At 35.1% G+C, this 24,352-nt stretch overlaps 1 long non-coding RNA gene across 1 annotated transcript; it reads right to left on the bottom strand.

Moving 5' to 3' along the window:
- Positions 1-1,657: 1,657 nt before the first annotated feature.
- LOC147827682 (uncharacterized) lies at positions 1,658-17,111 on the bottom strand. The gene is made up of 3 exons (XR_015451861.1): positions 16,885-17,111; positions 6,367-6,413; positions 1,658-1,785 (listed from the first exon to the last, which is right to left on the bottom strand). It is a non-coding gene; the product is annotated as an uncharacterized LOC147827682 (long non-coding RNA).
- Between the last annotated feature and the right edge of the window lie 7,241 nt (positions 17,112-24,352).

The raw sequence follows: 24,352 nt of genomic DNA, 5'->3' as shown, positions 1-24,352 counted from the left end.
CTTTCTCTTTTGGCTTCACTCTGACATTACATTCTAAAAAGAATCGTGTGGAAAGGTGTGGGGGCTGTGAAGACAAATGTGAATGGATCTTGTTCATCTTTCCTTCTCCAGAAGAGAGAACATGTAGACATATCATGCCACCCCAATGCAGTCAGAGGGCTGGCTGGGAAGGCGTCATCCTGAGATTTCATTGAAATCAAGGGTCTATTTCTGTTCAGCTAAAGTGGAAAATTGACAGTGCCAGGGTTACGAGCAAAATTCCAGTGTGAAGAAGGAGGCTCAGGCTAAAACAAAAGATGTTAAGGCTCTGGCTCCTGAGAAAATGAAGATCTGATTTGTTGTGGTAGTAGTTATATTACTTTGTAAAATTTTTAGTAGAAGTTTGATGTATTTAAAAGCTCATTTAAATCTCAGCATAGAAAGCAAATGAATTCCAGGTTTGAATACTTCAGATGCAAAAGGGAGTTTTATTAATTCACTTAATGTCATTTCCTTTCAGATTGACTTTTTTTTTGATCCAGCTGTTTATAACAACCACTTCCATCAGAATCCCATTACAGGTGTTGTCCAAGCGCTCTTCCCAATTAATCTGAAACTCCTCGCAAACAATATTATGTATCAGATACTATTTTCATCAGTAATTTGCACATGGAGAAAGGGAGGTTCAGAGAAAAAGCATGACATCCCAATCACCTATGAAGAAGGGAATCTGGAATGAGGATCTGGGACTGGAATCCAGAGCTCACATGTCAGTGTATTCTTAAATAGAACTGTGACAGAATTCAGTGGAGGAAGAGTGTCCCAATCAATTTATTAATAGGCAAAAAACCCTATATTTTTGTCATTACTGTGAAAACATCTTTTTGAAACTACAAAATACAACTAATCAAGTAAGAAAAGAAAGGTCACTAATCAGTGGCTTAAAAATATATTTTCTAATTTTAAATCAACAATAAATAAGTATTGATTCACATCTTTTTTTTTTTTTTTTTTTTTTGTACTAGGGATCGAACTTGGGACCTTGTGCTTGCAAGGCAGGCAGTGGAACCACTGAGCTAAATCCAGGGCCCTGATTCACATCTTTAGAAGACTGTTAACTCTAAGACCTAATTTATAAACTAGTAGCCTAATGGTTTATGTAGTCTTTCAATATATTTAATTTGACCTATCCAATGAGGTTTTGAGAATTTTTACTGATCACATTTGAAAAGATTGAGACATTTCACCCAAAATATGAATCTCTGGTTTCTCTTTTTAAAAATTCAAGTATCTATAAACACAGAACTCATTTTCCCATTTGATAATAATTAGCAGGAGCTACGAGGAAGTTTCTACTTTGGTAGTGGTTTGTACCGTCTACTCTTCCAGATTCTTCACCTTACTCTGTCCCCACACTGGGACTCAGTGATGACTGCCATTTAATATAAAGCTGGTACCCTTTATTTTCTTATACTTATTAATATGTTAACTTCACTGGCTCCTATAGGGTTCTGAGATTATGACTTTCACTGTAAGGATATCAAAAAAAATTTTAGATATAAATTATTAATAGCTAAAATTTCACTTACATATTTTAGTTTACATATATAATTATTAACTGAATTGCTACAAATTGTGATAACACTGTAGTATTATATATTTCTATAATTATATATTTGCGTGTATATGTATTTTATCTTCATATGTGTGACTTTCATACAGACGTACATACCTTCCATAGTCTGTCCCCTGCAGGTTCATGTGTTGAAAACCTGGTCGCTGGTGGTATGATAGTGGTGACAGAATCTGTAAGAAATGGATGGAGCCTAGTGAGAAGTAATCTTGGCGATGACCCTTGGGAAGGATTAAAGTAATTCTCATCACATCCTGGTTAGTTCTTGAGTGGGTTATTGTAAAAAGCAAGACTGGAGCCTTCCCAGCCTCTGCCTTTCTGTATCACCAAATGCTTGACCCTTGTTCTTTGTGCTCTTGCCATCATACCATCCATCACAGTGTGTCACAATCACTGGTCCTTGCCAGTGCCTCCAAAACTGTAAACTAAATAAATATCTTTTTTTAATATTACATAGCCTCCAATATTTTAGTATAGCAGCAGAAAATAAAGTGATACAGTATCCATGTCTATATATATCTATACATCATCTAATGCAGCTAATTAAGCTGAACATGTTTTTCCACACTATGTGGAGCATCTGAGTAAAGTTTAAAACAATACAATCATCCTTTAGTTTCATTATTGAATTTATCAAATATATCCTCATTTACCAAATTTACTATATCATTTTGAAAAATGACATCATTAAAATATTAACTGAGGTAAAGAAACAATGGTGAATTTTCTCCATACTACCTAAAATGAACTTCTTTTAGATTACTAACATATAAGAAAGAAAAAATGAATATCATATATTGCTTAACTAAACATACTTATTGAGTAGCTCCCAGGTGAAGAAACCTTTTAGTTTCAAAAAAGCAACAGTCTGATTTTCATCTAAACTCCAGTAACTCATGTTCCCAGAATCCTGGTGTGGAAGTCTAGAAAGGATGGAAATGGTGTACTCTAAAATGAGCCTCCCCAGAGCGTAATAAGGAAAGGGCTGCGTGCAGTTGAGCTCAAGCACTGAGGTAACGTGATCCGAGGACATTAGCATAATGGCACAAAGTGAACAAATCCCTTTTCCCTGGAGTCTCAGAAATGGATATTCCCTGGGCATATAAGAGAGTGCTTCCTCCATGCACTTTTGGTTAATCTCTCCTAGAATTTACTTTAGAGAAGCATTGCTTGCTCCAAGATCCAAATCATGTGAACATTAGCTTCAGATTCATTTGAAGAATATGTTGAAAAAACATACTTCACAGTATGGTCTCAATTATGGGGAAAAAACTCCTAAAATTATATATTTATATACTTTTGGAGAAAAAATATCTATACATTTAAATATTACACAAATTTATAAACATAAAAATGAATAAAAATATAAGTAATGTACAACTATATATTTTATGTAGAATATATGTATAAATATGTATGTATTTTATAAATATATGTATTTTATGAAAATATATGTGACAAAAATAAAATGTTATCAGTGAGTCTTCTTTCTTGGTCATTACATTGTAGCAACATGAATTTTCTTCTTAAAACTTACCTATAATTTTCTAAATTTATACACCAAACAATATTACTTCCATAAGCAGAAGCAAAACCAAACTGTTTTGTTTTATTTTGCTTTGTTTAAGACAAGGTCTCTCTGTGTAGTTCAGACTGGTTTTGAACTTATTATGGAGCTATGGCTGGCCATCTTGATCCTCAGCCTTCCGAGCGCTGGAGTTACAGGTGTGAACTACCACACCCAGCCCAAACTGTTATTTTTAAAAGTTGACCTAATGAATTATCAGAGACTCTTATTTGAACTCTGGAAAATTATCAGTGGTTCAGCCTCTTCAGGGCTCATACTGACATCATTAAAACAGTTCTCTCAAGACTGTGGGGTTCCCAGAGGGGCAGATAAGTTGAAAGACACCTTGCTCCACACCACTACAGTCTCTGTGAACCATAGCACACTGAGTTTATATAGTTCTACATGTTGATTTACTTGTGCTTCCTATTGATCTTTGACTCTTTTGAGATTAACATGGAGACCTAGCAAAGGATGTAGTACTGATACATATTCATCAAGTAAATGATTGAAAGAATGAATGAATTGATGCATGTAAAAATGATTGAATTTTCCAACAACCACTTGTGAAGATTTGTAATATGTTCTACAATCTCCCTTGTAACAATTTCAGTTACCACTATTTTGAATACAAAGTTTGGTTTATAAAGAGCCTGAGACTGCTTTTTAATTTATTTATTCCCTTTTAGAAATATACATCAATCATTTTAAACTCATATTATTCCATTGTATCTAAAGCAACAGAGTCTGTGAAGTGTGGAATAACTTTTGCTAAAGAAAAATAGGGACTATTTGGGGTGAAAGTATAGAATAGATGAAAGAAATTATGTTTTGAAAAATTTATTTATAAAACCAAGTTAATCTTTCCTATAAAATAAAAATATTCATGGTCATGCTAGATGGAAAACAAAAAGATTAATCACTTTGTGGTAAAATATCACTTTGAGCCTAGAGCTAAGGTGATTAAGATACAAAAATTATCAACTTTTAAGTAGATATTATATTGTGTTTTACATAGGTAATAGAGGCCATCAGAGAATAGTACAAATGAGTTACTAAAAATAATATGAAAATCTTCATGATATTAAGCAATTGACATAGACTGATACATACAATTGTTTCCATTTTCTGTTGTTTTTTTGACACAGGTCTCCTCATTTAGTCCAGGTTGGCTTGAAACTTGCCATTCTCCTGCCTTAGCCTCCCTAGTGCTGGTAATATGTGTGCACCACCACAACCGGACAAGTTGTTTAAAAAATATAAGTACATATTTCCCTTATAGTAGAAGGTAGCATTGTCAGTTTATGACATCTAATCTGGATTGTCAACTTGACTAGATGAAGAGACTCCTGGAGAGGTGGCTGGAAGAGTGTGAAGGCACTAATCTCATGAATGGGGCAACTCATTGATGAGTTCAGAGCTGATTGGGCTATTAGGAGGTGAAGCTGGTTATAGGAAGTGAGTCACAGAGACATGACATTGACAAAGATAACTGATACCTGGCCCCTTCTTCTCTAGCTTTTCTTCTGTGTTCTGTTCCCACTTTATTAGAAATAAGTAGGTTTGCTTCTCCATACCCTTCCACTATTCTGGCATCTCTTCCATGATAGTGGCCACTCATACACTGGAACTTCTCAAACTCTGAGATTTATTTTAAAATGTTTCTTCTCTTTTAAGTTGCAGGTACCAGGTATTTTGTCCTAGCAACAGGAAAGGTGACTAATCCAAGTTATATATTAATATTTCAAGAATAAAACAAATAGAGAAAAATAATTTGACCAGCATATAATATTATCAAAATGGCACTTTTAAAATTTTTTGAAGAAACTGATCTGAATTTACAAGGAATCTATAGAGTTTTAAAAATAGACTAGGTCAGTGCCTTAAAATGTATTACATTTTCAGTTCCTCAGCAACTGGTGTTGTGTTGTGACATCAGAAGTGTGTTTGTCTCTTCTGAGTGCAGATCATCACTATTTATACTGATGGGGAATATTTACTAAAGGGACAGATACTGGCAATGATCTAAGAAAGTCAGTATTTTTATAACAATCAAGGAAATTTTATTCATCTATAGTAAAATGTCGCTGTCTATAGTATAGACCAGTAGTTATTTCTGAAATATTCATGGAAAACAAAAGCAGAAAGGGACATTGAAGTCAAAGGTATAATTTACTTTCTTTTAATTGTACATCTGCCCTACAAAGACCTTAATTAGGAAGCTGTTCTCCAAGATTTATTATAAAATACCCTTCTACAGGTACAGGAATCTCTTAATTCCCAGACTATTCGTATGATAAATGAGCATGAAGCTCTCTGTGACATATCTATTATCCAATTGAACTGTTATTTAAATCTTGCACTGCCATTTAATTTTTCACTCATGTATGTTTTATCTCTTCAACTAGATTGTAATGTTTGGGAAGGTCATAGAACATGTATCCCATTTTTTATCCCACCCACAATGCTTTCATAGTCTTTGGTAGGTACTCAATAAATATTGGTGAATGTGATAAGATTCAACTGAAAATTCCAAACTTGGTCCTTGCCTATCAGCTGCAAGTTCATGGAGGACTTGCCAACCCAATTTGGAGCAAGTATGTACAAAGTAATGTATTCTGCAAGATGAAAAACTGCAAATTTGGAGTTTATCATTTGATACCATCAAAATTCTGAATTTCTGTCTCACTGGAAGGCCTAAAAACTTGCACATTTCTACTACATTAATTAACAGGTAAAGTAATTTAAAATAAATATAAATATACTTAAATATAAGATACTTCTAATATGACAAGTTTTATGCTGTGGAGAATTAGTGATTTTACATGCAAAACTAAGCTAAAAATCAGTGTAAATGTTCTACCTTGAAATAGCTCACTCTTAATTTTGCAATAATATTTAATAAGCATTACATCCAGAAAACACATACAATTTTTGCTTAATTTGAATGTTAATAAGTAAAGGTAAAATCATAATATTTAGAAAGATCTGAATATTTTCTGTTTACTGAGGGGAACTAATAGGCTGTTTTAAATAAATATTTAAATTTTTCAGATCTTTCTATTACTTCAAATTGGCAAATTACTTTAACATCTAAGTATATTCTCAATAATATTTAAGAATACACGGGCAAAACCTTTAGTAAGATATCAATATATTGTGTGTTATTGTTTTCTAAATCACCTACCACAGTGTGTCATATTAGACATTCCATCTCAGCAATGGTTCGAACACCTTAAATGAATAGGAAAAAATAAATTATGTTAATCAAAGAGACATAAATCTAACAGCTTCTGCTTTTTCTATATCATTTTAACATTTTCAAACCAAATAAGATAATACTATCAAAGACATCAAATGACCATAAAACTTTCATTCAGAGGACCTGGAAAGTGAAACTAGAACCAGGTACTTGAAAAATAGAATTTTCATTCCTTTCAATAGCCTTAATGTGTCTTTGTCTTTCTTATTCTGAAACAAACATGTTTAATGCAATACCCTACCTTTGAGTAGTTTCCTGTCAGGCAAGGGTATGACCTGCTAACAGCTGCTAAATTAACATTTAAAAATTCACATGTTACACTGGAGCTTTAAAAATTAATGTCCAAATTTATTTCTGATGAAATGCTAAAATGCTTAACTTTGGCATCTTTTCAACAAATACTCTTTTTCCATATTTTTCAATCAACAATGCAGGAAAACAGGAAAATTATGGAATATATGGCAGTGCTCATTCGGTGTCTCTAGTATTTGATTAGTTGGAGAAAAATTAAAGCCAAATGGTTTTGATAAAACAGAAATTTAATACTCAAAATGAATGACAGTGCTTTTGTGAAAAATGAGAGGCTTTTAAAAAATTCTTTCAAAAGAGGGTATCTCTTTTGCATGACTGTACAGAAAAGGTACGAGAAAAATGGCAAAGCTTGGAAATAAGACAACAAGGCTCCCATATAATTCCTTTGTTTTGTGTTGTTGATCTAGTCACTATTCGCTTAGACTTAAAAAACAGGAACCTGCTCAATAATCTTTCTGTTTCAGCTTCCACCTCCTAAATGCTATCCATATACCGACATCTCCCTTTTACAGTTTGTTGTTTTCTTTTGTTCTTTGCTATCTTGCAAAAAAATAAAAATTATCTTTAAATTATTTTTCTTTCTGCAGGCATACAAAGTTCTCAGTTCCTTTACTGTTCGGAAAAAAGTGAATTGAAATGATGGCCGGGATTATAAATAATTATTTAAATTGCTTTAATTTGAGGAAATTGAAAAAGACAAAGCAGAGTTTCATTAAGGTTAGCACATTTTAAATAAGCTCCTTCAGGAATCTTGCTTACAAGTTGCCTGACCAGTGTCCACTAGATGACACTGTTGCATAAGCCCAATGATGAGTGGCAATAACTTTGACAATAACTAATTTATCATATATATATATATATAAATATATTTAGATATTGTCAGCGTCTCTTTTTCCAGATGAAAATAGCTTAGCATTTTTAATTGGATATGGTTGATAACTACAACTTCACATAATTTAAAGTTACCCTCAAAGGTTAAAATGAAGAAAGGGAAAAGAAACATCTATTTCACAGCATTCATGTTTTTACAATAGAAAAGACTTTTCAAAATCTGTGTATTTCACAGTTAAAATAGACTTCATTATGAATTTTAAATTACGCCATGTTAAATCAAATGACAATGATTGTACTGACAATGTTGATTTTCAAGTAGTGCTTTGTCAGTAATCTTTTTTCTTTCTCTCTTCTCTTTCCACATCCTCCCTTCATTCTTGACTTTTTAATTTCTTCTTCCCTTGATTCTGAATTGAGACCCATTCAGGTGCACTGCCAAAATCAAGGGAAAAATCAATTGTCTTAAGATAACAAGCTCTGTGCCACACTATTGCCTAGCTAAGAAACTTTAGCTTCAGACAACTCACAGAAAAACAGGCACAATCATCATGCACGTGTATAGATAGAACCATATGAGGAAACTGACTACCTAAAATTTTACACAAATCGCTGGACATGGAGATTTTATTGTAAAATCTACATTATTGGAGATATCATGTAGACTACTGAGATTTTTCCTGAAATTAGGGTTTCTTTGTAACACTTCATTCTTGTGTTGATGTTCAAAATCACTGTTAAATAAAACTCATTTGCTGTGGTTTCAGTTTAATGAGGACAGGGAAGTAGGGTCATCCGCATTCCATACTATATATTACAGACATTAATCTCATGCTGTTTACCTGAAAAAATCTCAAAGGAGAAGCTAAGCCTAAAAAGAAATTACTCAAAGTGTGAGTGGCAATTGAAGTGTTTTATGACATGTATCATGTCCCAGAGGGAAGTGACAGACATGTCACTGTGGTGTTTTGGGTTTTGTTTTTGTAGCTAAGCATGCTAGAGCTGGAGAAGCAGAGCATGAGATGCCATATCCTTCAGTGAGGAGCTACTACATGCTTCAAAAGCTGCACCCCATCAGATTATGCTGCACACCTCTATTGCTAAGTTTTTACTAGACTATGCTCTGATAATATAACTTGAAAGAAGAGCTCTCAAATCATGCCATTACCTTCATGGAAAATATAGAAAAGAATGGAAAAGGGACTATCATACATATTTGTTTTAAAATACATAGACATCATACTTAAGTACCTAAACACTCCCTTAATAGGTAGATGATGGGAATTTGGAGTACTCAAACCCCCTTGCATAATCAATTTTCCTCTTCTTTTTTTCATGCATAAGTCTCCAATTCCTTTTCTGTTTTATCTTTTACTCTGTTTACTTTAAAAGGACAACTTTTGTCTTTACCCTTAATTGAAAACTACAATGTTAAAGACAGAGGGAATTTCATATGCCAGCTCTTCCTTTCTGGGCATATTGTATCATCTCATTGAGCTTTAGAATTTCCAGTTCAATATTTTACATAGATGCTATGGAGACTAAATGGGATCATAATATTTATGCAGTTCTTGGCAAGTTTTTGGCATACAGTAGGTATATAGGAAATGCTACCTGTAGAAAGCTTCAGAAAACAAAAACAAGTAAAAAGAGCCTTCCAGGGAAGTAGATGTTAGGAAAATCTAATTTAGCAGTGGACCATAATATGAAGGTGCTGCCTAAAGCAGCCTAGACAGAAAGCAAGGACATAAAATGGAAAGAGCTGTCATTAAGCTGGAGAAAAGAGAATCTGGAAATGATGTTGAAGGCAAAACTGAGAATGAAAAGAAATAATATTATGACAAGGCAAATTACCATATCTTGAGTGAATGTTGAGTACTAGGCACTTTCTATACATTCTCTCATTTAATTTTCACAGAACCCCTGTAAAGAGGTTTATGAACATCCACTTTTCTTAGTGGAGGAATCTAAGACAAATAGATACCAAATATCAAGTCCAAGATAACCTTGCCTCTGACACAGTAAGCCTGTTTAAATTCCAAAGCATTTTCTAGTGCCCTGAGACCACTCCTCTCCCAACACTTTACAGACAGAGCAAATAGGACCCCAGTTTCCATATCTCTGCAATCAGACACTGATAAGTATGTTTTGGAAAATTTACTTGGACAGCAGAATGCATTTTTCTCTAATAATAAGGTGTTTAATGATGGCTAGTGGTTCAATCTAACTATCCAAGTGCATTTAACTGAAAATATACAACTGATCTATAGGTTTCATGACATTAATTCTATAGTCCTACAAGATAGTCTATAGAAAGACTATTAACTATTACCTGTTAGTTCTAAATTAAACAGTTAAAGATGTGCCATTCTGTACCAGAGCAGAAGAGATGAAGATAAGTAGAGGTGCAGATGTGTGAAGATATATGAGATGAAGATAAAGGCTTGGATTTAGAGACTGTTATAGTAACTATCACTATGCATAAATGGTTGTGAGCTTTTTGCAAGGTAGGTGAACAGATGTGATGGACAATAGATGTATGTTTTAGCAGGCATATATGTGTATAAGTCTCAGAAACTCAAACACATGAATATACATTTAGCCTCAATAATAACTTAATGTTCACCCCCAAGATCTCATACATGCTAAACATATTTGACCCTTTCTTACCATTCCGGAATATTTCTGGAATATGAAATATGGATCCCTTATCAGTGAATTACTTTTAAAAAACTGGTGAAAAGCAATAAAAATTTAGTAGGTGTTTATGAAACCTCTTCCCCAACTTTGATGAAAAACTTTGGATCTTCAGTATGTCTTAACACCTTAGCCTGGCAGGCCTTGACTTATGATGAATATTTTCATTAAGACGCCCTCGATATTTGCAGTTCCTATAGTGGCACCCTATTTGTTCTTCCTTTGCCTTCTGAGAAATCATGTGAGCACCTAAGGTGATAAAGAATTCATGACTTAGGCTCAAACCAATGTTCATGAAACTTGTAAAAGGAAGAAAACTAAGTGTTACTTAATTTATTTTTTCCCTATCTCTAGTCAAATGTCTCCAAGCAGTCTATCTCCCTTCCTCTCATCTCCACAACCTACCAATATTTTCTCAACCATCCTTCAGTCCTTTCTTATATGAATTGTTCCACAAAAAGTCATATCCTCAAGGCTTGTTCTTCCAATATGGTGGTGTTGAAGAGTTGAAATCTTTAAGAGGAGGGGCCTGATAGGTGGTGAGGTCAAAGGGGCTTCACTCTCACGGAGAATTAATGCTCTCATGGACTAGACTCATTTCCATTACAGCAAATTTTTATAAACATAGCAAACTTGTCCCCTCTTTGTCTCTTGTTTGTGTTCTCACCTCACAAACTCTTTCTGCTTTTCACATGCATTCCCACCATGAGGCCACCTACCAGAGCCTAGCAGATGCCGGTGCCGTGTTCTTGAATCTCCACACCTATGACTAAGTGAACTTCTTTGCTTCACAAAGTATTATGCCTCAGGTATTTTGTTAAGAGCAGCACAAAAAAATGGAAACACTGTCCTTATGGCACCACCTAATATCTATGATTATTAACTTTACCAATTCAAAATTATGTTTGCTTCCCCATCTAGAATATCAAAAGGTACAGTAAATACTGGGTAGTGAAAATTATGAAGTTAGTTAAGAAATTCTAAAAGATATACAGCTGTTTCCAGGTGCTTATAATTTTCTGATTAGGCTCCTATAAGACATAAATATATTAATATGGTATTGGAAAGAGAATTTCTAGGTTGCTAACCCCAGGGTTAAGATGTTGTTCAAGACAGGGGTTTAGACATAGTTTCTATATTGTTAATTCATATTTTTAGTACTGTTCTGTTAAAGAAGGCATTTCATAGGACTAGATTCCATGGCCTTGCCTTTGGTTAAGAAAAAAATGCTCTATGTTTGGAGCAAAACTTTTCTTTGACCTCATTATACCATAGGAACATTAAATAGATTCTCCTATCTCTTTCAGACTGGTATTACTCTGTCACCTTTGCAGAAAACAGAGAATTCAGATTTTTTACAAAGGAGAAATTCATATGTTGGAGATTTTGAAGCAGTAGAAATGCCCAAAGGAGTAAATAGTCCTACTTAAACACAGGGAGATGAGCATCTAAAGGTTTCTATGTCCCCACAACATATGGGTGATATGCTTTTTCAAAAATTAAAATACTTTAGAATTTAGAGCTATTTCTTTCTCTTTCACACATAAATTGCTAACTTCTTGGTAATTAGAATGTTTAATTTGAACAGGAGGGAAATGCTTAGGAAGTTTATTCTCAATGATCAGTCAAAATGTATAAGATTACAAGCTTTTCATTAAACCAGCATTATAGAAAGCCAAGTTCAGATGCTGATCATAAGGTCCAAGTCATCAGAAAAATAGACCCTGCTACCTGTTCCTCCCTAGACTGGAAAACCTGTTTTGCCAGAGCAAATACATTGGTACATATTTACATTTTCATGTCTTTTTACCATATAATTCAGACACCTTCCAAAGTAGCCACTTAACACCCAAGGTTTAGTCACCTCGTTCGGAGAATGGAGATTCTGTTATTTTGGAGGTTACTTCTGAGGATTAAAAGACTCTATGAAGTGTGCACGTGTGTTTGTTAAAGGGCGAATTAGTAACGTGTAAGCTGTTATTGTCATCTTTATAATATTGCATGTATTCAGGTTGGAATAGTTAAAAAAGAAAGTCAGAAGTGATTTTTTGATATAACTTAAAATCATGAATAGTGAAGCTCAGTTTATTTTCCAATTCAAAGGGCTGCCATTAAATTGTTATTTTCTTGTTTGGACATAAGACAAATAAGATTTGGTTTCTATGTAAAAAAAAAAAAAAGCATCTTGAAACTAAAAAAATTCCTGAAGAAAGCAGCTACTTTGTAAGGTAAAGTGTTCCTATGACTGTAAATGTTCTCATACTGTCATTGGAATGAGCGAGCCAACTGTCATTCTGTTGCAGGGATGATGACAAAATTCCTCATTCATCGGAAGCAAACCTTGCCATATCCTAGTCTTCTCTTTAATACACATCTCTCATTAACCCACTATAAACTTTGCTCATTTATATTAATTATACTCTCTCTCTCTCATAAATTCCACAAGGGCACATTTTAGTTTATGTTTTTCATCAGCATATTCCCCATTTTTTTTTTCACTTAGGAAAGACTGGATGAAATTCTGATTTCCAATTTTCAAAAATACTTTTTAAAATGTGGTAAGTCCTATACATTAATAAAAAAGTTACTGGCTTCTTAAAATAGGCAAATCTTATATAGATAGTTGATCTCAGTTTGACTATTCCTGCAGATGTTTTATCCTTTTGAACATTTGGAATCAACAGATTACTCTTGTTACCAAAATTAAGGTGGGAAAAATATAAATTGCTAAAAATAAGAAAATAAAATAGCATACCATATTAATTTTGTTTCTTTCCTGGCTATTTGGATTTCAAATAAAAAGAAAATAGAGACCAATTTATTTACTCAATAAACATTTATTGAGTACTTACTCTATGTCAGCTACTCAATAAGAACTGGCAGGGGGAAAAATCTGTCCTAGAAGAGTTTTCAGTTAGAAATAGGGATACAGACACTAAACCATTACATGTTCTTTTCTCTGAGCTCAGAGTGGAAATGGCATGTGCATGTAGATGTAGTTGGGTTAGGAATTTCTGCTAAGCAGAAGTTGAAAATATCTATATAGACTTTAACTGAGTGTCTATACTGTGCCAAACATTATACAATTCAAGAGTATCCTCAAACTCTAGGAAGGGAAACAGATTTATAAGCAGATAATTGTAACAGGCTATAAGTGGCACCTGCCTATGAATTATAATGCAAGTTCAGTGGGACCAAAGATCTACTCTGTTGCAGAGACAGGTCAGGGATGATGACTGTTGTAGTTATGGTTCAAGAAGAAACACATGATACTGTCTATTTGGTTAATTAGAGAAAAGGTTTTCAAAGTGAGCATTTACCAAAGTGTGGGCAAGTTAGATAAATAAGGTAGTATGATATACCAGAAATCATATTCTCAGACCTCATGGAGCAAGGGGATATAAAAATTCCTCAATTTGGAACAGTATAGACTTTTGGGAAAAATCTGCTGACAGGGACAGGAATTGTGGTCTCCAGTTCACAGATGAACTAGTCCATGGTAATCCCAAAAAGGGAGCTAAGGAGACCAAAGTCCAGGCTCACTCCCCTCCCTTTCTTTGCCAGTGCTTGAATTGGCAGAGTACAAAGTCAATTAATGTGGTCAGTACAGGTCAGCCTTCTAGAGCACAGAGCAGGGTGGGGAAGAGTTCACAGTAAATACGGTGGCCAAAAAAAAAAAAAAAGACAGCCAGTAATGAAAGATTTGGTGGCAAGAGATCCTTGGACTAGGGCATGAAAGATGAATATGAATGCATTACCTGACCTAAGTCACTTCAAAGAGAACAATCAAAATTCTGAAGCATGTCTGACTCTTGGGTTCTACCTGGACTAGAATGTAGACTTTGATATGTCTAGGATATTATCTAAGCACGATATGACATAAACAAAACCACTTCACAGTATGAGGGGGGTCTCAGAATCTGGAAACGGACTAAAACTTCTTATACATACCAACAGAAGCACTCCCTCAACCTTCAGATCTTAAGAGAATGCATGCAGGTCTTCACTAGATCCAGGGTGAGAATTAGTTGGATGTACTGTTATTTTTATGGTGAGATGTGAAATCACAAAGTGATGGACTCCTAGACAAAATATTAATAAGTAACATTATTTGACACTCCACTAGGCATTGAAAGTTGAGGCTAGATGGTTTTTAGAAAAGGGCTTCTATTTCAAATTATTTCAAGGGGATAATGGGCTGCACTTCTTTTGATAAAAAATTACTTCTTGTACAATTAACTTCAGCTAGTTCTTCTGATTCTTATGTAATGACATTACTGAAGCTGATTTATAAGTATTTTGCCTTAGCTTCCTCTGGGCAATAGCATTTCCTGAGTCAGTAGTTTTCAAACTTTAAGGAAAAAAAATAAATTCTTATACAGAAATTTAATTTATAAAAGAAGGAAAAGCAAAGAATGGATTCTTTGCAAGCTTAAATCATTATTTTACCACAGAAAGTGAATTCTTCTTTTCCTAAAGCCCTAAAGCACCATCATGCAAACTTGAATTTCGTGGAAAATTTGAAAACCACTGAGGTCAGGAATAGGAAATTGAAGAAGGAACAGAACACCAGGATTCAAGTCTCAATTTCAATTAAATTTTCCTCTGAGGTGGATGAAAAACAAAGAAACGTCTTGACAGCCCAGGAAGTGATTTATGGATTTCCCTGAAAACTGAGCAGAGAGAGTGACTCTGGGTAGGACACGAAACTGCTTCCTATTTTAGGCTTCTTTTCTGTAAAATGGGCTTCTAATAGTTACTGTGTCCCTCCTTCACCATAAACATGCTGGGAAGATTAACGAGTGGTTGTTGCCAGGGCTCTAAAAGACCTTTTGAAGGAAGCTTGTAGATAAGACAAAAGAAAACAATATATTTTATTTGATCCTAGCCAGTAAATGCTCCAAGAGAGTCCAGAAACAAACACCTAAAACTCTAAGTGGATAGTGTCAGCTCCAATTTACTTCTTTGCTTGGACTGAGGTGCTGCTATTAGTGCCCACTAAGGATATATACTGCTGCCTTCCGGCAACTGGATGTGCTGAAGAAGCTGCAGAAGGACAACAGTGAAGTCAGTAGATCCAACTAGGCATCTGCGGACCAGTGACATGAGGTGGAGCAAGTCAGGGTGGGAAGAAGAAAAACCACCAGCAGGAGCTTCTGAACTCTGCTGGGAAGCAAACTCTTTCTTGATGTAGGAGAGTGCAAACCGGGAGAGAGCTGGCACCAACTTTCTCTCTCTCTCTCTCTCTCTCTGAAAACATCATCAGCTCCTCAGTGTGTTGTGCAGGGAGGAAGGCATCCTTGGTCTCATTTCATAGGTGTTGAAAGCGGCCAGTGACATTTTCTGACCCGGTTGCAGCAGACCCTACCCTTTCACTGTCCTACTGAGACAGCATTATTCCCAGATAGGATTTCTTCTTCAGATGAGCACAACTCTCCTGTGGCAAATCCCTGGTGTGCACCACCTTCCTCTCACGCCTCTTACCTTGACATATATTGGATATTTTTACTTCCAGTCTGAAATATTTCAATGGCATTCTAAGCCCAGTTATCTCTGCCTCTGAACTCTTCCTTTCCACCGCTTCATACCAGTGCTGGAAAATCATTCCAAAGGACAGTCTCACATCGCCTGCCTATGCTCAGAAACTTTTCATCCAGTCCTGTGCTGCCCTCATACACGCTATTCTCAGTGTGGTTTTAAGGCCCTTTATTATGTGATTTTTTTTCTTCTTTCTTTTGAGACAGGATCTCATTATGTAGCTCAGGCTGGTCTCACACTTGGGATCCTCCTGCTTCAGCTCCCCAAGTCCTAGGAGTATAGACATGTGCCATACTGTACCTGGCTAAGCCAGCTCACACATCCAGTCCTTTGGACTGGAACACATCATGCATCTCATTGCTCTCAGAGCTCATTTACATTCTCCTATTTAAATACCTCCCCATGCATCAAGGTAAATTGCCTTTCTATTTTGAATAAATCCAGAACCATTGATAACCCTGTTCATTCTTCAAACCCTGTCCCAAGTGACTTTCTCCACAAACTCTCCTCACACATCTCCACTTCTTCACCACTGCTTCCACCAAAGCCGGTCACACTGTTTGATTTCATTTGGGGCACATGCTGTGGGCTAGGAATCCAAACACCTCGGTTCACAATTAGCCCTCCCCTCTTAGTGTGTCTTAGGCCAAGTAAACTAACATCTTTGATTCTTAATTTCTTAACATGTGAATGGGAAGAAATGAGATGAAGTAAGTATATGAAAGAGTTTGGCACTGATGAAGGTACTTGAAGACATTCACCAAGTAAGTGAATGAAAGAAGGAAAAAGAAAGTGAATTGATAGATCCTGTAATGATCCAGCATACTGAGTACTGTCTGAGAAGAATAAGCTAATTCTTTGCTTTTCAACTACAGAGTGAGAAAACAGTCTATCAAGGTATCTCCTACTAGATCCCTGTCAGTCTGCAGGTCCAAGAACAGGCCTGTGAAACTTGCCAGGGGCATGTAGGAGGAGCAACACTGCTTGAGCATCTGCCTCGGTTTTCTCCTGAGCTGACCCAACTTTCTATTTCGGTATAAAGTCTTTCAGATTTGTTTACCTCACCATCTAGTTTCCAGTGTTATGCCGGCTTCATTGTTGTTGTTCTTTAAATTCTCTTTCACCAGACAAAGGCGAAAAGTCTGGCTTTGAAGTCCTAGGGAGCCACGTTGTCAGTTACCTCAGGAACCTAGAGAAGTACAAGCAAGAGCAGGCATTAGAGACTGGAGATCAGAGGCCACTGCAAAACCTGCAGGAGCCATTCAGATTCTCTTATTTAAAGGGGCTCTGATGCCAGAGGATGGTGTGTTGGACTCTTCTTTGCTACCAGTTTGAAATGTATTTGTGGTTTAATCATACAGAGTCTTGATTTAAAATTCCTGGTTCCAGGAGTGTGTGGGTGGAGGTGTTGTCTGTTCCAGAGTTTCACCACAGTCCTTCCTAAAAGTTATAGTCCTTGGCTTTTGCCAGTCTGTAGTTCCTGGGAAGATTTGGGAATAGAGAAGAAAGGAAAATGAGAAGATGGTTGCTCTATTTATATTTCTTGTCTGTAAGAGAAAATGATTGCCTCATTGTTGATCTCTGACACCAAAGTGTGCTGAAGGTAGAACAGACATTAAGCCATAGTTGCTGATTGATGCTTGGATTGAAAGAATTGCTTCTCCACCCCGTGAAGCAATGGTTTTCTTTTTCCTAGTAGCTAATGCGAAAAAGAAATGAGGTTAGCTGTTGGCAGCCTTGCTCTGGAGCTTCTCTGACAACTGAGTTTGATGACTGAGAAAAGAGAGAAAAGGAGGCTCTCCTGGCTGAAGTTTCACTCTGTCCAAAGTAATAAAGTTGAGCATGAGCAGGTTTACTGAACTAAAACGTTGAGTTGCATGAACGGGAAAATTGAAGACAGCAAAATGCACAATAGCCTCTCCCTAAAAGCCTTTTAAGGGCAGGGAAAAAAATCTGTCCCTGTTGGTCAATTTCTCTTCTCTCCTAGAAGCAGAATTCTTTCTTGCTTTAGCCCATGTGATGTTTTTGTATTGTTATTTCAACCACGATAGGTGATGGCTTGGTTAAAAAAAAGTAGAAATTGAAATTAAATTTCATTACTTTTGGATGGAGTATATTGAGAAAATAATTCCATAGATCTCTCATACTTGAATCAACTTTCTCAGTTGGAGAAACAATATCAACAGCAAACAACAATATTTTTTCCCCTTTATTTGCATCCTGGCACTATATTCCATTTTCGGAATCAGAAGGGAAACGTTTCACAGAACAGAAATCAAAACACACTAGGTTGAAGGGAAACAATGGTAGTGATTCAGCTCCAATTTCTTATGTAAAAGTTATACCACATGATAATGTAGTTGTACTGCATATTCAATTTTGATATGTAACCTTTGAAATAAATTGGAATATTCTTTCCTGTTACTCTTGGCATGCACCAAGTGATCATAAACAATAATCTCATAAAGGTCACTTGCTCCATAAGCTCTGCTCTCCACAATAAGTATAAAAGGACTACTCAGATATTTTTTTCCTTTTCTCTGAGATTCTTAGTCTTTTTTCCTTATTTGAAGCTCCAAACAACACAAATTTTCTTATACCATGTAGACTCTCAGGATTTCTGGAATGTTTATTATTTTTCTCTTTTTCTGACTCTTTGCTCTTTTTAAAGCTTAAAATGGCTGATGGAAAGTAGGCAGAGAAGTTTGGGGTAATAGGAAGGGAGCTAAGTTATTCAGCCAAAAACTAATTGACTATTTCAAATAAAATAATGATTTCATTTCAACTTCTCTCTATCCAAATTAATTTGTATGAATAGACATGGCTAAAATAAGTAAGCATATATACTTTGCATGTTTTCTTTTACAGAACTTTTTTTTTTACAGAATGTATTTCGGGAACCTCATACCAAATCTCACATGAGCTTAATATTGCTTTACCACAGTAACTTCAGCTCCTCATACAAAAGCAAAGAACTGCATTTTATTAAAATTGAACTCTGATCAGTTTTGTTGTTTAACTTCTATTCCCAAACAAAATATCCCCAGTAAATATTACCCTACTTCCAGATAACTTATTCTAGCATATACTAATTACATTGGGTGCCAAATAACACAAATGACTCCCCCCCTTATAAGATAATGAGATAGGTGAGGACTCCCTAGTGGCAGTCCTATCTAAAGATATTTACATGGGTCATCCCCGTGATAATTGGTCAGCTGTAATTAATTCTGGAAGTTGTATGCAAATGGCAGTTGAGAGGATCCTCACACAAATCCTCTGTGGAGAGGATTTGCCTGCATCCCATCTTAAAGCTCATTCATTTCAAATTTCTTTACAAATTTTAAACAAATGAGAATAGGGCTTTTCATGATGAAATTAGTAAAATAAAACTTCTCATCACTTTTTATTCACTATCTTTTTCTAAAAAGAGGATTTTAAGCAATTGAAGAAGCTTGATTATAATTTCAACTTACTGCATGCCATATTCTGTTTTAGTTTTTAAATCCTTATATTTAAAGTGTCTTTCTTGGATGTTGTTGAGTCACTTAAACAGTTATATTCTCTCTCTCTCTCTCTCTCTCTTTCTGCATCTTGGAATATGGATTAATTATCTTCAAATAAGGATGCAGTGATTTGATTTCCAGTTAAGGTTATGATGATAAGAATTCTAGAATTGAAGTCGCTGGAACGGAGACCTGAAGGAAAAGGAGATGGCAGATGCCAAGGGGCCCTGGGGCAGGGTTGTTGTCCTTGCATAGGAGGAGTCAGGAGCAGCAGGGATGAGAAGCTTTATTCACACAATGCCAAGCCTGCCAACATTGTCTTCCAATATTTAGTATTACTGATGCTCACAAAATGGACTTGAAAAATGTTAAAATCTTGGAATATATTTTGTAAGATCTCATGTTCTTTTATAATTTAAAAATGAAATCTTATAGAGAAAATATTGATATTATCTGGAACACCTAGTGCTTAGAAATTTTAAAAAAAATCAATGATGGATTTGGCTAAATCTAGCAAATGTTGTCAATATACGATTTTACTGCCCACTGCATGTTTCTGTCAGTCACTGGAATGATAGAATGGGAGTCTAACAGGAACCTGGTTAGAACTGACTTTGGGAAGAAGGTAAATAATCTTGGCCTCTGATAAAGGAGACCAAGTGGTGGGTATGGCTGTTTCCCACAGAGCTTATGTCCTGGCTAATGGACATAAGTTGGTAAACTTAACATATAGTCTAAGATTATAGACTGTTTGCGTGAATTTAAGGATTATGTTATTTCTCGCAGGGGATAATTTTTAGGGTGAAACTTATGCAGACACAAAATAACTATTCAAAACAAAAATCCAAGGTGATTTCACTTTAGTGTTAAATATTTTAGAATAAGGGTATCTTTTAGACAAATTATGATGTTGATATATGGTAGGGCAGATGGACAAAATAAAAATTCAGAACTGAATACATTTCATGAGTTGTGAATACATTTTGCAGCATATCTTCCATTTGTTCATTTTTTTAGTTGTTTCCTTCTTTATTATGCTGCTTTACTTGTCTAGCACCTATAGAAATGTATCCAGAAAATGTGACTTGAGTTTATAAATCTTGTAAGAATTTGCATTTATCTTTGTCAAGAGCATAACTGAAGAAGGAAAGTTTCTGTGAAATATTCTAATTAATCCAACTCACCATATTTTATATTCCGAAAATCCCATCAACTAAAATTCAGTTCTTATTTTAAGAAGAAGGAAAAGAGCAGAGGTGTCCCCAAGGAGGAAAAAGGGAGGCATTAAAATAAAAAGGAATGAATAGAACAAAATGAAGGAACCAAAATAGGAAACTTTTGCATAAACATCACCCATCTCTCTGCTTTCCTTCCAACAACCCCTGACCTCTATCTTCCTGGAGACCCAGTCCTATTTAGGGGAACAATTACCTCTTCCAGATAACCCAGAAACTTTTATCAAGTTGTCTTAAACTCAAGCAGCTTGCTAGTCAGTGTCTGCATTCTGCCACCTCATCCGCCACATACACATAGAAATCTCTAATGGCTGGTGAATGAGGGTTTTGCTACATGCAAAGTATGCGTCTTGGTGCTAAGGAAAGCAAAAGAGGCCCATTTTCTAAGACTCTGCACTTGAGAACGTGTTTGGACAATCTCTTCCCAGATGTCAGTGTGCAGATGCATTTTTCCTGATTAGCATGCGGCCTGAACACCTGTTTTACTGCCTGGAGGAATCATATTAAGAATGAAGACACACCTGCACAGTCAAATATTTGCGATGTATTTATAAACAGACCTTTTAACGCTTGGGTGAATACCTTCCCACCAGTTACATATATATATATAACTGTACACCTTGAAGTGACTTCAGGGGTCACTTTTGGTAGACTGTCATGGACATTTAAAACACAAAACAAAACAAAATTGTATTTTTAAGGAAGTTCGAAGTATAATGGTTTCCACAAAGGTTACTGTACACTTGTGTGTATCCACTGGAGGGTGACTATTTCAAACCGGGAGCAATTTTCCCTCTTCATCAATAGGATAAGCCAGAGACTATACATAATATTTATTCTTGATTTTTTTCTTTTGATGGCACTGGGGATCAAACCCAAGGCATTCTCACTGAGCTATATCCCCAGACATTTCATAAATTTGTTATTTTGATACAGGGTCTCACTGACTTGGTAAATTTCCCAGTCTAGACTTGAACTTGCTATCCTCTGCCTCAGCTTCCTAGAGTGCTGAGATTGCAGGCATGAGCCACCATTCCTGGCTAGACATACACATCACTTCTTAGTTTTGGAGAGGACAAGCAGGCCATGATGTAAATGTACATTTTCTTTGAACATTTAAAATATTTCAAACTTTTATCATCTGAAAATTTAAGTTTATAACTAGAATATGAAATAACACATCTCTAGAAGTAAAGTGAAAGTATGCTTACATGTCTAATTTATTGTACATTACAGCAAATGATTTAAAATACAACAACAATTGTAAAAAGGTATGAATTCTCTTAAAATTCTTTTTTGAAAGTTTATCATATTTATGTAACTATTCAATCTGGAGAAAAAAATGAAAGAATGGTTATTTTCCAGCTTGATTTAAATGATAGGATTTGAGTAGCATCATTTATTATTTGTGATTGATATACTTCCAGGACCTGAGCTTTGGAACTATCATTAGATGTTCCTATGGCTATATTACATTGTTCCAAATGCCTTAGAATTGAGAATATTAGAATTAGACTCTATTTGTTTCACTAGACATTTCCATGGATAAATTATATTCTAAATTCATTAGAATTGAGAATATTAGAATTAAACTCTATTTGTTTGGTAATAATTCCACATCAGCCAGATTTCAGTCATTCATAAATAAAATAGTAAATCCCTTAGCCCAGACTAAGAATGACAACTCTTAAATAAGACAATTGTGCTGTTAGTGAGAAGAAAAATATAGACTGTCCTTATATTTTTTCTTTAAACTGTCTAAATCAATTAGACATGTGAGTTGTGGTATTGTATTTCCAGGAAGCTTCATTGCTTTCTATTATCCTCCTGACAAAAATAAACAATTCCTTTTGAAATTGTAAAGAAAAATGCCTCCCACTGAGCTGATGTTGTATGCTGTTATATGCAAGAACATATGTGTAATAAAAAATGAGAAATTATGGATCAAATAATGACATTGGAGCCACTTACATAAACAATAGAGCATTTTGGACAAACTCCAAATATCATCACTATTGTTTAATTTCAGCCTGTTATGCATCTGCCTAGGCTAGTGTCAAAGATAATAATCTCACCAGATAGATATAAAATGCACAACTAAAATTACATAGCTCTATTATTCTGTTTACATGTAGCACTAAACCACTCTTCCAGCTGACTAACCCAACAGAGCATTTTGTTCATTGAGCTCCCTTGCAAATTCAGTGGGCTAATATTCATTTCTTTGTATATATTCGGTCATTTTGTTCCAATACAGGAATAAAGTAACTAAGAAGAAGCCTGCATATGTTTGTTCTTAATGAATTTGTTCTTTACATCTTGCTCTCTGCCTTTCACATACAATTATGGGCTTTTAAAATGAGGAAGAGCATTACTGGAAGTCACAAAATGCCAATTAAAAGAAATGGACAGGAGCTGAGTGCCAAATCATTCATTCTGAGAAAAAAGAGGAAGACAAAGACAGCTATGTGTTTTAGCCCTCTCCACTGAAACATCTTCTGCCAGCCAACACATGATAGAATCATCAACTGCAAGGGGATTTAGAAAGTTTCTCAGTCCACTACTCACTGACTTTAATTCAAAATTGCATATCAGAAGAAATTCTCATGCATGATACTAATGGAGACAATGAAGTTAGAAAGTTAGAAAGAGAAAGGAAGGAAGGAAAAGACATGAAGGATGGGATGGAAAACAAAAATGCTGGTCAGAAATTCATATGAATGTGTTCTTAAAATGAGGATTGATAAAATAAAACCTTGCCCAGTTGTTGCCTAACGTAGAGGCAGTTTGGAAAATACGATTTGTTGATGAAAAGAAATATATTCTTTTGTTAAGTTATGGAGTGAAAGACAAAACTTTTGTCATTTATTTTCTTTGAATGCAAAGCATTGCACTCTAAGTAGAACTGAACAGGATCTGCCTCTCCATCACTGACAGTTAATAATTAAATCAAACATTATATTCGGCAATAGAACATATGCATCAGCTTCTTTCAAATTGCATTTCCTTCCTGTTAGGTCCATTAGTGTAAGCCAGACTGCCTTTAGAAACCCCCTTATTGCTGCTGTCTTTCAGCACAGTTCCTGAAATGGATAATGTGGTACATATTATGGGCAATTACACAGAACTCCCCAGTGATAGGGTTTTAGAGTTATAGAATGAAACAGCTGGAACTACAGAGCTATAAGCTAGTCAGAAGAAAGAAATAGTTAAAAAATAACCTGGACAAAGAAAAAAAATGAAAGCATGAGAGGTTCTATAAAACTATTGTTCTTAGAGAAGCTGTCTGTATCTAGAAGAATCTCCAAGGTTCGCAATGTAAAACTAAACATATTATTTTTAATTTTTTTACCAAGTCTTTTACATTCATGGTGGGAAAACACACAACAGCTACAAAATTTGAGATATTGAAAACAATGACATTTTTCTCTCCAGTTTTGTCAGTGTAGTATTTCCATATTAGCAACATTGTGAGAAATCTAGCCTTCTTTTTCAATTTTATTTTTATGAAAATACATATGGCACTAGAAGATGAGGTTTCTATTCACTAAATGAGCTACACACAATATTTTCCATCTTGTTATTTTATGCTTGGGCTTAAATGTGTATACTAATGCCACAGAGATAAAAAAAATTACATAATCTATCTCTCACTGCAATTGGAGGGTTTGCTTGAAAAATCAGACACAAACATTAGTTGTATACTTAAGGGAAAAGTTTCATATTCAAAGGGGAAAATATATATTCTGACTTCTTTTGCAGTTTTAGAAAAGAAATAGTGGGTTTTGATGG

Source organism: Heterocephalus glaber, unplaced genomic scaffold, assembly GCF_053883595.1.
Source record: "Heterocephalus glaber isolate CG9 unplaced genomic scaffold, H.glaber_assembly_v1.0 deba00001442, whole genome shotgun sequence".
Classification (NCBI taxonomy): Eukaryota; Metazoa; Chordata; class Mammalia; order Rodentia; family Bathyergidae; genus Heterocephalus; species Heterocephalus glaber.
The sequence above is the reverse complement of the archived record's forward strand: the minus strand, read 5'-3'. Positions and strand labels throughout refer to the sequence as shown.